Here is a 16,089-nt window from a genome sequence, read left to right on the forward strand (position 1 = left end):
TATCAAAAAAACAACCCATATATGAGAGATTATAAAGGGATGTTGCTAAATGAGCCGGAAAAAATAATGGAAAACTGGCAAAACTATTTCACAGAACTGCTAAATAAGAGCGAAGTACAAAAGGAAACAAGCCATGAAATTGAAGATGATCAGATAGCAATAGAAATACCCACAGAACAAGAAATAAAGAACGAAATAAAGAGCTTGAAAAATAACAAAAGCCCAGGAATAACAGAAATATCGGCCGAAATGATAAAATCAGGAGGGAAAAGACTACAGAAAGAGATATATGACCTGATAAAAAGAATATGGGAAGTAGAAAAAATGCCAGAAGAGTGGACCATAGCAAGAATATGCCCTATACATAAAAAATGTGATAGAATGCTATGCGAAAACTACAGAGGCATCGCGCTATTAGAAATAGTTTACAAAATCTTGGCACAAAGTATAAGAAAAAAGCTAAGTCATTATTCGGAAAAAATACTGGGGGAATACCAGGCAGGTTCTAGAAACAACAGATCAACGACTGACCAAATATTTGCTTAAAAGAAATACAGACTACCTGTTACGAACATAAAACAGTACTATATGCTTTGTTCATAGACTTTGAGCAGGCTTACGACACAGTAAATAGACAGCAGATGTACGAACTGATGAAAGAACTGGGGATACCAAGTAAAATTGTTAGGATGATAAAGATGACGATGGAAAACACAACAAACGAAATAGCTTGGAAAGGGTATACATCCAAAAAGTTTGAAACCAAGGAAGGATTACGACAAGGAGACCCACTATCAACAATGGCATTCAATCTAACATTGGAAGGAATAATCAGGAAAAGCAGAATAAACATGCAAGAAACGATATTTAAAAACGGCCACCAATGCATAGCATTTGCAGATGATCTGACGCTATTAGCAACAAGCAAAAAACAACTACAAAAGTTAATGAAAAACATAATAACGGAAGCCAAAAAATTCGGACTTAAAATAAATGAAGAAAAGACAAAGTATATGATAATGGGAGAGATCCAAAAAGAAAGAGAGAATAACATCATAGTACAAATAGATGGAGAAAAAACATACTCGTTCAAAAGAGCCAAAGAAATTATTTACCTGGAAGCCAAAATAGATGAAAATGGTCATGAAGAAGGGGAGATAAAGGCAAGAATAGCTAAAGGAAATAAAAAATATGGAGCATTACGCACATTATTGAAATCCAAATACGTATCAAGAAAAACAAAAATAAGAATTTATAAGACTGTTATCAGACCTACAGTAACATACGCAAGTGAAACATGGGTGCTCAAAAAGTCAGAAACAGACCTATTAGAAAGATGGGAGAGAAAAATGCAAAGAGGTGTGAAAATAGAAGGTCAGTGGAGAAGAAGAACCAATAAAGAATTGGAAGAACTATATCAAGAGCCAACGATTACGATGACGATGAAAGCACAGAGAATACGATACTTGGGGCACATAGAGAGAATGGGAAGTAAACGAATGCCAAAAATGGTACTCTCACGAAGACCAATACAAAAGAGGAGGAAAGGCAGGCCAAGGAAAAGATGGAAGGACAGTGTATATGAAGACTTGAAGAAAAGTAACATGGAGAGATGGAAAGAACTAGCATTGGACAGAAGGAGATGGAGAGAGGTGGTGAAGGAGTGTATAAAAAGACTGAAGTGTATTTAAATAAAATTTACAAGTTTTATAAGTTATGTAAGTTATACTAAGTTATTTATTATATTATTTATGTAATCAGAAATGTAAACATTTTAGCCCTAGGCCTACAAGGCCTGTTGCGCTTAATAAATATAAATACAAATAAAATTCCGTGAAATTACACTGTCCAGTTATGAAGACCTCGACAAAGAAGTGAGAAATTAAGTACAAAAAGCAGATATAGGTACTGGTAGGATGCCTTAATAAAGCTATATGGCGGAACCGACATTTTAACACCGAGATAGTCAAGAATTTATACAGCTAATGTTAGACCAATAATGGCTATGCATCAGAAACAAGATCCGACACAGCCTCATCACAAAGGCTACTGGAAGCAGCAGTGATAAGCAAATTTTCACAAAACAAAGTTTATTAAAAATCGAATGAACCTCGAAGAGTGGCCTAATACCCTTTCAATTAGTTAATATCTGCCTTGCAACATTTTAGCAAATCTTCTATAAGTGCCATCTCCGCGACGAAGGTAGGCAATCATCAAGGCTATTTTGACCTTCGAGGAAGCTGCCTTGAACAGTTGCCTTCAGCTGCAACCAAACCATTCTCTCAGGTTCTTCAACTAAGAAACACGACTCCTTCCTAAGCTCCTTCTACCCTCTATTTTTCCTTGAATTATGAGTTTCAAGATTTTATATCTTTCGTCCCTCATCACATGTCCGAGCTGACATTACAATTATTTCCTTTCTTTCATTGTGTTTTCAACTTCCCTCTCCGCCTATTCACATTAAAACTTCTTTATTCGTGACTATCTATAGACCGATCAAAGAACAATCTGACACCAAAAAATATAAAGGAAGGATAAAAATTTGGGAATAGGTAGTTGAAATTGTCTATTATTATATAAGAAAAAGTTTACAATTCTACATCTCCTCCATTTTACAAAAATGGAGGGGAATACCCTCTTCTCGGGGGTGAAAAAATATACATTCAAAATAAGTCCGGAATTGGATAAAATTACTAATTCTAAGCAACTTTTGTTCTATAGAGTTTTTTCACTAAGTCAATACTTTTCGAGTTATTTGCGAGTGAATATCTTCATTTTTAACAAAAAAAAAACATATTTTTGGACGGTTTTTCGCAAATAACTTAAAAAGTAAATATTTTATCGAAAATGATATTTTTAGTAAAAATATAGCTTATAAAACAGTGAAAAAAATGGTGTATGCATGAAGTCTGTATATCCAGCAGAAGCTGAGCTGTAGCTAATGAAAAGTAGATTCTTATTCGTCAAATTCCTAATCGAATATTTTAACGTGAAATAACCAAAAACCGGAGCACTTTTCAGGAAAAACTCGTTACAACTTTTTTAAAGTGTTTAAAAAAGGTATAATTTTTACGGTTCAAAGTGATCATTTTTGAAAAAATTTAGTTTTAAAATAATTTTTTTAATCTTAAAAAAAATTATTTTTTTCAAAATAACTTAAAAATTATTAGTACATAATACCAAAAATCTCAAAGAGTAATAAAATGTACGTTTTGCTTTTCTAAATATTTTGGATTTTTTGTTTATAGACAAAAATTGGTTATGCTATGGCTGTTCAAAATTTGCATACACAAGCCAGTTTAACTAGTCTTTTCAAAAATAAGCATTTTGAACCGATGAAACTTACAGATCATAATATAAAGAATACAATAAGCAAAGTAACTATGCTATAATTCCTCAAATGAGAAGAGTGATATCATCGTTTAAAGGCTGAATCCCCTCAAATTTAAATGTACACAGCGGCCCACGAATACTACATACTTAATTTGCGTTTTCTCATAAGAAATCACGGAATGTATAATTACTACATTTATTTGTGCTTCTCTATAGCACAATTGGTCTGTCATGGTCATAAAAAACGTAATTCTCGGGCGAAGGGATTGTTACCGTCATAAAAATACCAAAAAACATGTTTTTTTTTCAATAGTAAAAATTAGTAAAACTTATGGCAATAAATCAAGAATTCGTAGATAAAAGGTTTAAGTTACAAAATACCAGTTATTCTTTACCCCCTTCCAATACCAGTAACAATACACGTTCATTTACATAGGCGGTTCTCTGGGAATTTCATTTTCTGATTATTTATAGTGAATTTTTAATTGTATTCTCTGACTATTAAAACACAATGTAACTCCAGAGAAATGGGCTAAATTTTCTTTATACTTAAAGAAAAACATCGTATGTGGCACTCATGTTGACACTCATATCAAAGTTTTAATAGAACCAATTATAATTACACCAGGTGAAGCCAATGACAGCAATAGCAGCACTACATCTTCAGATTTGGACAGCGATTAATATTTTCTAATAGTTGAGTAAGTTTGTAGTGATTATTGTTTGTAAAATAGGAAGTGGTCGAATGCTCAAATATATTAAATTTACGGAAATAAACGGTAGATATCGAGAACTGAGGTTTATTAAATCTTGCCCAAGTATACTTTCGCTCCTAGAGCTTCTTCAGGGGCATTTCTTTAAAAGAGGAAGATATTCTCGAATGTTATTAACATTTGTTTGATTTATGGTGGCATCTTATAACATGTACATACTTAACATACACTAGACGAATGACAAACAGATCTAGTGTATGTCTAGACAAACGTCTAGTGGATGTTATATGTTAAGTTAAGTTCCAACCATAATTCAGACAAATGTTAATGACATCTGAGGATACCTTCCATTTTTGACGAAATGTCCCTGAAGATGCTCTAGGAACGAAAGTATACTTAGGCAAGATTTAATAAAACTCAGTGCTCGTTATCTGCCTTTTATTTCCGTAAATTTATTGTTGGTGTTTAAATAATTAGAATAGTCGAATGTTTTGTTACATTAGAAATTATTTTATTTTATTTTTATAGGGTTTTATTTTGTTTTATATTGTTTTGAAGTTTTTGAATGAAGTTTTTTGTTAATTCTATTTACAACATTCAGGCAATCTGGCTATTGACAAACACCCATTAATAAAAAGTAACGCACCAACAGACATAGCTCTTGGGTAGTGTGAAAATTGTCTTGTTTAAATCTGTTTAAAACAAATTAATTGTTTAACTTGTCAAGGACGGGTCACATTAATATACGTTTTAGCGTAACTTCGGTAACCCGCAACTATTCTGGTAGCATCAATAAGCTTTCTGCAAATTTACTTGTTTTTCTATAGCTTTTTGTTTGTGGCATTCTGTATTTTTAGGGGAATGTAAGTAATAAGCCACAAAATATTTATTCATATGTTTAATTTACTGACGTTTCGATCACTATATCCAGAGATCGTCAGAGCCGTGAGGTACATTTTTTCAATAGGGCTTTTCATTCACAGTCATTTGTTTCGGGCTTCTGTCATATATTGTATAATTCGTGTATATTAATATTATACACAGATTATACGAAATTTGACAGAAGCTCGAAACAAATGACAATCGATGAAAAGCCCTATATGATGCAAGCCTTCGAAATGCCGCCCCTTAAATATAACTATAAATGCAACTGCACAAATGAACATACTTTTATTTTAAAAACAAAACATAATTTAAATTAAATGAAATACGTATTAACATTAAATAACATTTACAAAAACTACAATTTTAACCTTCTGACTTTAATTTTGGCAAATTCGTCAACCAGATGTACTCTAAAGTAGTAGCCAGTGAGGACTCTAATTCTTTTAGTTTTGTTTGTCTTATGGAGCTTCGTAAACCGTTTTTAATAATTTTTAATTTTGAAAAACTTCTTTCCCCACTAACTACTTAGACAGGGAGTGTTAATAAAATTCTTAGCAATACAACTACATTTGGGTGTGTTTAATATTTAATATTCCGATAACTAATCGAATAAAGGATTACAGATTACGGTAAATATTTATTAAACATATATGATTACAAACTTTTGTACATGTTTTATTTTAGACCGTGACAAGTGCCCCGATCTGATTGACGTTGACAATGTGACCAATACACTGACACCTAAAGGTGTGTTCACACTATACACTAAACACCTTCCCCTTAAAGATCAAGTTTCACTGGGGGTTTAATAGATCGTCCAAAACGAGATCTTTGATAACCTGAAGTACCTGGGTCAGAGATTACTTGTTCATTTTTATTAACATCTATTGTCCTAAATAATAGATTGATATCATCTACAATATCATTATTACTTATAGGAATCTGATTATTCAAATATGTTTTTTGTTCAGGTATATACTGGTCGGGAAAAAATTCGGGTTCCAACATAGCATCATAATTTGATTTTGTTAAAGATGGTTTTAATTGACTGCTGTTGCGCCTAATAACTTTATTATTACTTTCCTTACGTATCCAGTATGCTCTTGGTTCTCGAGCTTTCTCTAGAACAACTGCCTTATACCATATTTTATCTCTATTACTTTTAACTACTACTTTATCTCCCTTTTTATATTCTATTAAGGATTTAGGACTCGTTTTATCATAATGTATTTTCATCTTTTGTTTTTGTTCATTTAGATAATTGACAATATGCATTTGAATTTCTGGTTATAATTTATTTTGGGTCACTGGAATTTGTGTTCGAAGTGTTCTACTTTGTAAAATTTGAGCTGGGGAGGCTTTTAAACTAATGATAGGGGTATTATTATATTCCAAGAGCAAGTCTCTAAAATCACTTTTTTCTGCTAAACTTTTCCGTAAAATTTGTTTTCCTAGGCTAACAGCCTTTTCAGACAAACCATTGCTCTGATGATGGTATGGTGTACAAGTAGAGACTGTGATATCCTTGTTCTTGTAATATTCCCTGCATTTTAATGATACAAAGGGTAAATTATCTGCGATTAAGTGCTGAGGGTAACCAAATTTTGTAAACGCATTCTGCATCGCATCTATAACAGATTCTGAAGTTTTATTTTGTAAAGGACATATTTCAATCCAATGAGAGAAATGATCTATTAAGATTAGATATGCCTTTGCTCCAAATTCCAGTATGTCTGCTCCTATTTTATTAAAATGTAGTTTTGGGACTGAGTGGGGTAATAGGGGTTCCCTACGATTACTTGGCATGTACTTTTCACAAGTTCGACATTGTTTGATAAATAATGTAATGTCAGATGACATATTTGGCCAAAAAAATAACTGCCTAGCTTTATGTATAGTTTTATTAATGCCTAAATGCCCTTTATGTATTAAATTTAAAATAAAAGACTTTAAACTATTTGGTACCACTATCTTGTCACCCATAAAAATCAGACCTGCTTCAACATATAAATCATTTTTCAGGACATAGTAAGGCTTGCACAATGGTGAAATACTATTTATTCTTGGCCAACCATTATAATAAAAATCTGAAATTTTCTTTAATATTTTATCATTGGCAGTTTCCCTTCTAAAATTTAATTTTCTCTCATCAGACATAGGCAAATGTATTGATACAGTGTGTACCATTTCTAACATCTCAAGATCAAGTGTCTTGACTTTAAGACTAGCTCTGGATAACATGTCTGCAAAATGGACATATTTCCCAGGGACATAATATACATTTAAATTATACTTTAATAATTTTAATCTTAAACGTTGTAAACGTACAGACCCTATCTTACAAATCGGTTTTTTCATTATCGAAATTATAGGCTTGTGGTCTGTCTGTATATCTACTGTTGCACGATAAATAAAATCATGAAATTTTTGTGTGCTAAAATATATTGAAAGCAGCTCCTTTTCAGTTTGACTATAGTTAATTTCATGGTCGTTCATTGTACGAGAAGCGCATGCTACTAATTTAAGAGTATTTTCGTGCTCCTGAAACATACAACACCCCAAACCATTTTTAGAGGCATCACACTGAATAACAATTTTTTTATTTACGTCAAAAGAAACTAGAGCTGGTGCCTCATTAATAATTTTTTTTAAATTTTCAAAAACTTGTTGGTGTTTTGGCAACCACTGCCATTCAATATTAGACTTTAATAATTCACATAAAGGACTCATGTATTCAGACATATTTGGGACATATCGTCTCACATACTTAAAAGAACCAATGATTCTTTGAAGTTCTGTTTTATTTTTAGGCGATTCTAGTTTATTTAGGGACTCAATCGATCTGGATTTATTTGCATACCATTTTTTGAAAATATTTGACCCATAAATTTAACCTTTAATTGAAAAAATTGAAATTTCTCTTTGTTAAATTTTGCGTTTACTTGTCTGGCCCTCGCTAGTACTTGTTTGACTGCCTTGTCATGCTCCAATTGAGTGGCTCCAGAAACGATCATATCATCATGACAAATTGTAACATTTTCAAGATCACCAAAATGTTTTTCAACTTCTTCTTCAAACAAGTCTTGTGAGTCTGAAAGTCCATAAGGTAACACCTTGTACCTATATACTCCAAAGGGGGTAGCGAAGCAACATTTCCAGGATGATTCTTCATCAAGCTGTAAATGATGATAACCTTCCGATAAGTCAAAGACTGTAAATATACTTTTACCACTTAATTTTAAACTTATTTCTTCAATACTTAAATTTGTACGGGGTTTTCTAATTATACTTTTATTTAAGTCTAATGGGTCTAAACATAACCTAATTTTTCCATTAGATTTCTCAACTAAGACTATTCTATTTATACTCGCTCTATAGTCAATTTGTTCAATTTTTTCTATGGCATTTCTTTTAACTAATCTGTTTAACTCGCTTTTAAAAGCATCACGTATGGCTAAAGGTATTTTAGTTGGGGGATGACTAACCGGTTCAAAATTTTTGTTAGTGGTTATATGGCATGTACCAGGGAAAACACCTGAACCTGAAAAAATATCCATATTTTTCTCTATAAAAGTTTGTTTGGTTATGTCTGATTGGAATTTATCAGTAGAAACAATATTAATTCTTTTTATTAAATTTAAATGCAAACAAGCTTGACCACCTATTAGAACCTGATTTGCCCCTTCCACGATCACAAAATCCTCAAAATTTCCTTATTTTTAAATTTACAGTTTAAATTTACTATACCTATCGGTTTGGCAACAGTACCTTCAAAAGCTTTTAAAATGTACTCTGTTGGCCTGACTCTAAATTGTTTGTTGACATATTTAAATATTTTTAAAGGAATTATATTTACGTCAGCACCCGTATCCAATTTAGTTTTTATTTTTCTCCCTTCAATCTCTAAAAACTCTTCCCAGATACTTCCTCTGCTAGAATTACAAGCTACAACGTTATTACTTAAGTTTACATTATCTACAAAAATTTCACTTGAACTGTCGCCATCTTCATGTTCAACATTTTTAACATTTTTTACCCTACATGATTTTGAAAAATGATTTAGAATACCACATTTATTGCAAGCTTTTCCATAAGCTGGACGTTTGCGGGGGCCGTGCTGAGTCTGGCACCTTTTACAGCGAAACGTCTCAGTAGATTTTGAAATTTTCTCATGACCTTGCTTTAAATTTTTGTTACTTTTTAAAAATTTTGTACTTACAGTTTTTTTATTTCTTATTTCATTTACTTCAAAACCTGTTTCATTGCTTCCTGTACTCTGAAATTGTAAATTTTGACTTTTACTTTGCTCACTGGTTCTGCAAAAACTTATGGCCTTTTCCAGTGTTAGTTTATCTATCCTAAGAAGGGCTTCTCTAGTTGTTGTATCTCTGATACCCATTACAATTTTATCACGGAGTGCCTTATCTTCTGCCGTCTCATCTGGATCATTACGATTGTAGTTGCATGTTCTTACCAAGTGTCTGCAATCTGTTAGGAAATGTTCGAATACTTCACCCTCTTTCTGGGTCCTCTTTAAAAAATTATAACGTTCAAAACATTCGTTCATTCTCGGATTCACATACTTCGATATCGTTTCTATCATATAATCATATTTATCAACCTGGTCATCTGGAATCTTAAATGTTGTCATAATACGGGCTGACTCGGTTCCCATTATGTTTCTCAATAGGGACAGTTTTACCCTATCTGTTGACTCATGCTGCCCTATAGCTATCAAGTAGTCTTCGAAAGCCGTGTACCAAAACTTCCACTCTGTAGCAGCATTCTGCCCTTGCAAGTCAAAATCGGGGGGAAGTTTTACAGACCCCAGGCCTAAATTTGTTGCCATTTTTCTGGTTATTTGAATTTATAACCTAACCTCTATTCAAGCACTGTTAAATTTCAGTTATCTGTCACAATCCTTCTTGAAATATTCTTTTACTTTCGCAGCGCCATGTTTAATATTTAATATTCCGATAACTAATCGAATAAAGGATTACAGATTACGGTAAATATTTATTAAACATATATGATTACAAACTTTTGTACATGTTTTATTTTAGACCGTGACACAGGGTTGCCAGATGAAATTTCAGAATATCCCTAGACGGGAGCTTCAATTTCCCCTAGAAATCCCTAAATCGTATCAATTTGACCTAAAAAAAGAAGAAGTTGACAGATGACAGCTGTCAATTTAATTTATAACCTATTAAACACTATGTTTAATCCACTTTAATCATTGATTAGGTAATGTTTTAATGTTTACTTAGGAATATTTATGTCAGGGAACAATAAATAATGACAATAATAATAATATTTGAACAAAAAGATATTTAATAACAACAAAAAATGGCGCCAGCACAGTTTAATAAATCCCTAGATTTCAAAAAAAATCCCTCCAGAGCTCCAAAAGCTTCAAAAAATCCCTAGATTCGGGGAAAATCCCTAGACATGGTAACCCTGCCGTGACAAGTGCCCCGATCTGATTGACGTTGACAATGTGACCAATAGGGCTTTTCATCGATTGTCATTTGTTTCGAGCTTCTGTCATATGTTGTATAGTCTGTGTATAATATTAATATGCACGGATTATACGACATTTGACAGAAGCTCGAAACAAATGACTGTGAATGAAAAGCCCTATACACTGACACCTAAAGGTGTGTTCACACTATACACTAAACAACAAGAATCTACAGGTCGAGCAAGTCTCGTAAATTTCACGATTGCGAGCCACGCTTCACGCAACCGTGTTTGCGTACTTGTGTTTCGAGTTGCGTGGTCGTGCGGAGTTATATTTACCAATTCGCGCAATCGTACTTGAGACGCTGTATCAGGTGAGGTGTTTGAAAATTTGTGTAACTTGATTCTGTGGTTAAACTTTTGTTTTATTTTTTTTTTCGCAGAAAATTTTTAGATGAAGTAATTGTATGATGAAGATAACACAGAAAATACAAGAGGGCAGCATACTTTGCAAAACAACTGTTACAATTTGAAATCAACAAGTTGTTGTCTTGCAGGTAAAAAAAGTGACTTTTTAAAAAAATTATATCTTGGAAACTAAAAATTATTTTTATTTATAATTGAAACATGTAAAAGTATAGTACTCTCAAAAAAATTTCAGCCAAAAATATTCATTTTTGTAGAGTTGACTGCAATTTTTCGACAACAGCCCTTTTTTGTGGTGAGCAGCATTAACAAGTCCAGTCTCATCTGAAATCAAAGTTTCTTGTAGTTTATACCTCTGGCTAGTGAATGAACAAATGATTTTTTATTAGATGAGGTCATTTTGTTTTATAAAAAAAAAACTACTTTAAAAATGAGAAAAATTGGGGTCAAAAATGTGTTTAAACTTATGTAAAATCTTCAAATTTCATTTTTTTTAATTCCTTCGTTCATATTCTAGCCAGAGGTATAAACTACAAGAAACTTTTTGATTTCAGATGAGACTGGACTTAGTTATGCTGCCAACGCAAAAAAAACTTAAACTCTACAAAAATGAATATTTTTGGCTGAAACTTTTTTTGAGACTACCTTAAGTACTATACTTTTACATGTTCCAATTATAAATAAAAATAAATTTTAGTTTTCGAGATATATTTTTTTTAAAAAGTCACTTTTTTTACCCACAAGACCTATGTAACCCCTTAAAAAAATGTTTCAAAGAATATGTTTGATGGCCAAGATGCATACATATATTTAGAAGGAAAGTTCCTGATTTCTGTAGTATAATACATAATACCAAAGAGGAAGTAGCCCTAAGCGCCGGACTCCACTTGCGATTTGTAGTTGTGAAGATTGAACACATTCTTTCAAATAGAAGTCAATCCATGATTATTTAGTCACAAATGGATTGACTTGTATTTGAAACAATGTGTTCAATCTTCCTGATTACAAATCGCAAGTGGAGTGCGGCGGTAATAACACCAAAATATTCCATATAGGTCCATAGAAGGTACACAGACATTGAAAAATTCCTGGAATATCCCCGAAAACATGTTCCCTGAACATCCCAGGAAAATCCTGTGTCAGCATTTTAAACATTACCTGAATGTCTTATTGGAACATTCCATGAATGTCCACGAATGTTCTCTGGACATTCAAAATATATTTTGTAGACATTCCCTGGATATACCAGAAATACAGTGATGAGCGCTCTAATAACCGGCAAAATAGCACAAAAGATGTATTAAGTAGTGAGATAAAAAGACATGAAACTAGTCGAGCTGGGAAATTTAGCGATATTAACTTATACATTTAGATTGTATTGATTGTGTACCACCTTCAGACATATCAGACGAGTTTGGAAACTACCACTGTCACAGTGACAGTTTTAGTTGACATACTCCTCCGATATGTGTAAAGGTGGGATCAATATAACGTAAATTTAAAGGTTAATTTCGCTAAATTTCCCAGCTCGACTAGTTTCATTTCTTTTTATCTCACAACTAAATATGTTGCCCATATTTTGCCGGTTATTAGGGCACTCATCACTGTACATCCTTGCTGATGTGACAATACCTCCTATCTGTTTTTTCATGAGTTTTGTATGAGAGATGGAAAAACATGTTTTAAGGTCACCTCCTGTGTTCATATGTAAGTTTTGACTTGTTTTGTAGTTCATAGATAGTTTAATTTACTACAAAACAAATATCATATGAAAACAGGAGGTGACCCTAAGACAAGTTTTTAGTCTCTCTTACAAAACTCATGAAAAAAACAGATAGGATGTATTATTACATCACTGACGATATGTGGCCATACCAAATAATACATCCTTGATAAATATAAACATTTTTATTGAACAAAATCTTTTCATACATTTTTTAATGCAATTTACTGATATTCCTAAATATTTCAAAAAAATGTGTCACATTTGCTTTGTAAACCTTTCTTTTGCCTTTCGTAGCCACATATTCCGTTTCCTTCCTGGTTTTTTGTAGACCACTTCTCTCAGCTGATTCTAAAAAAAAATACAATAAATGGTAATTTTTCTATCCTTTACAATTAACAATCAGAAGAAATATTATTTACAGATAATGATATGCATAATAATAATAGGTTTGTTTTAGCATCAGTTTCAAACAGTTTGAAATCATCAGCGAATAGTGGACCAGCGCGAGTAGAGGGGATCGCACTGGTGACTGTATTATGTTCTTTTACCGACCAACTGTTTGCTGACGGTTTTTGACTAGTTTGACTGTTTGCTAGAATAAACCTAATAATAATGAATATTTTGTATTTTGACAATGACATCTGATGTGGAAGTCAAAACATTAATAAAATTATTTTTTCAAGTTAACTTTCACATGCGCGTCTTAAAATTGTACTTTTAATACTTATATCATAAATAACTATTAAAACTATCTTAAGAGGTAACAGTATCGATCAACAGGTAGCGTAAAGGTGTTCCAAGATTGCGGCTGTAATTTTGAATATTTTTTCGAGATATTTGGCACACATATTCTTAATATAATAAAGAATGGTGGTACAGAGCCCAATTTGAAAAATATATTAATATGTGGAAATTACTTTGTAATTAAATACAATATAAAAAAACGAGCTTGTACCGCCATTAAGAAGAATAAAAAAATACACTTTCTTCAAATACAACTTTTTTATCCGATTTTGTGTTATTTTGGAACTACTAAAATTTTTTATTTCATTAGTAGTTCCAAAATTACACAAAATCTAGGCATCGGATAAAAAAGTTTATTTGAAGAAAGTGTATTTTTTTGTTCTTCTTAATGGCGGTACAGGCTCTTTTTTAAATATTGTATAATTACAGAGTAATTTCCACATATTAATATATTTTTCAAATTGGGCTCTGTACCGCCATTCTTTATTATTTTACGAATACGTGTGCCAAATGCCTCGAAAAAATATTCAAAATTACAGTGACAATCTTGGAACACGTTTTGGCTACCTGTTTATCGCTACTGTATTACCTTAAAACATTGTAATTTGCTAAACCAGTATATTTTACTCTACTACTACTCTACTAGCTACCTCATTTTCCACTGTTTGTAAAGACTTGTTTACATGGGTAGAGTTTTGAGGAGAGTAGAGTAGCGGTAGTACTCTACCAAAAATGGCTTGATACCATTCACATGAGGAGAGTACAAGTATAGTACTGATGCTAGTATAGTGAAACCGATTTTTGTATTTTTAAACACTCTTGATTATAAGTGCACCTTAAATTCTTAATTTTTTGCTTAAGCTCGTTTACTCCAAAGCCTCCTTTGCCATTCTTTCGACGATTTCATCCTCCGCAGCTTGCTGCAAACTTTTATTTCTGTAGTATACACTACCTAAATTCCATAAACACTGGTATTCGCCGTATTATAGCTCTACAAGTTTTAAAGTTTCATCTTCGGTGAACTTCATTTTCACTATTTACACAAAACACAATTCCAGCCAGAATGACAGCGCCCCCATGTACTCTCCTACCTACTCTATTCTGCCATAATTGAGCGTGTTCCATGGGTAGAGTGTGCAGCCGAGTAGACATTTTGGCAGTAGTGGTGGTCATAGAGTAGTTACTTTGCCATAGGTTGCTAGTCACTCTACTTTAACTCCAACTATACACTCTACCAGCTATTCTACTGTGCTGAGCATTTTTACAGGTAGAGTTACTCTACTCTATCAAGTACTTGCATCATTACTCTACCCGTGTAAACAAGTCTTAAATCTACTGAATGAAAATCTACTTAATCTTAATCTACTCTTAATGAAAAATGTCTAAAATCATTTACCCACCTAGTATTATTGTAGAATTTAAGACAGTCCAGTGCCTTATAAATAATTTCAATATGAATATTTTTTCCTTTAATTCTCCTTTGATAGCACTCCATTTTAGATTTTGGGGAACTTATTTCATTGTGTTTATAGCCCATATTTATTGAAGGAACCCAATCTGGAGATTGTTATTATCGATTAAGTCGGCTGGTTTTCCTATTTTCCTATAAGATTAAAATGTTAACATCTTCAAAAATCGTTACTGTTGTAATTGTAACTTACCAGATATAAAATGATTACAGCAGACAGGACAGGAAAATTTTCATTTCGCTAGTAAAACCTGTACATTGTATTGCATTTAACCATTGTTGTCTCTCAGATACCTTATTTAGTTCAGTTTAAAAGTGAACTTTATCTCGACTTTATCACAATTACTTTGCATTTCACACTTCAAAACATAACACCAATGAAGCATATTATCTTTCTAAATTAATACTTCCAGAGAAAATGTTAAATTAATCTTTGTACAACACAAAATTACAAAGAAATACAACTAAAATTATCTAAAACTCATGAAGAACAGATAGAATAAGATTTATCTTTTACACCCAGTAGCCATATTGAGAATAGTATATTATTATCAGTAGAAACGATTACATTTAAATTTGGTAAATATAACCCCGCACGATCACGCAACTCGAAACACAAGTACGCAAACACGGTTGCGTGAAGCGTGGCTCGCAATCGTGAAATTTACGAGACTTGCTCGACCTGTAGATTCTTGACACTAAACAGGGTGTACAGAAATAGTTCAAAACTTCTAAAGGTTTCATGGACTATGTTATCATTTGGGATATATCACACAATTGCCTGTATGTATATCCGATTATTTTTCTATTGAAAATATTGAATGAAGATTCATACAATATTTTTTTAGTGTTTTATCATTTATTTCCCCCAATTTAAAAATATCATCAAAAATTTATTTATTTATGAATTTCTAGAAGCGAAAATCGAACAACCAAAGAATTAATGACAAAGTCTAAAATATAGATGAAAAAAATTATTTTAAATTTATCTTCTTGTTTTAAGAGCTCATCCATAGATTTTTCGTTATCAAATTGACGCTTTTTTCTCCTGGCTCGAATTTCATTCTGCAATTTTCTGCAATTTCATTAGCAGTAATTTTCGTTTGGTCATAGCCAGATTGTCTGTAACTTTTTTTTATTGTTTCTGACAACCTTTTTGCACAATCTGGCATAGTTACATGTTGCAACATCTTCGACTTCGAGACTGAAACCGAATTTATATGAAATAAAATATCATTCTAAAGAACTACACACCGCATATAAATTTATAATTTTTAATATTTTTTGCTAATCCTCATGCTTTGACTTTAGTTTCTGTATCTTTGTTGACT

At 32.3% G+C, this 16,089-nt stretch overlaps 1 long non-coding RNA gene across 1 annotated transcript; it reads right to left on the bottom strand.

The window, feature by feature from the left end:
• Positions 1 to 12,713: 12,713 nt before the first annotated feature.
• LOC126879061 (uncharacterized) lies at positions 12,714 to 15,429 on the bottom strand. The gene is made up of 3 exons (XR_007695957.1): positions 14,952 to 15,429; positions 14,691 to 14,893; positions 12,714 to 12,894 (listed from the first exon to the last, which is right to left on the bottom strand). It is a non-coding gene; the product is annotated as an uncharacterized LOC126879061 (long non-coding RNA).
• Positions 15,430 to 16,089: the final 660 nt, after the last annotated feature.

This window comes from Diabrotica virgifera, chromosome 1 (genome assembly GCF_917563875.1).
Source record: "Diabrotica virgifera virgifera chromosome 1, PGI_DIABVI_V3a".
NCBI classification, from domain to species: domain Eukaryota; kingdom Metazoa; phylum Arthropoda; class Insecta; order Coleoptera; family Chrysomelidae; genus Diabrotica; species Diabrotica virgifera.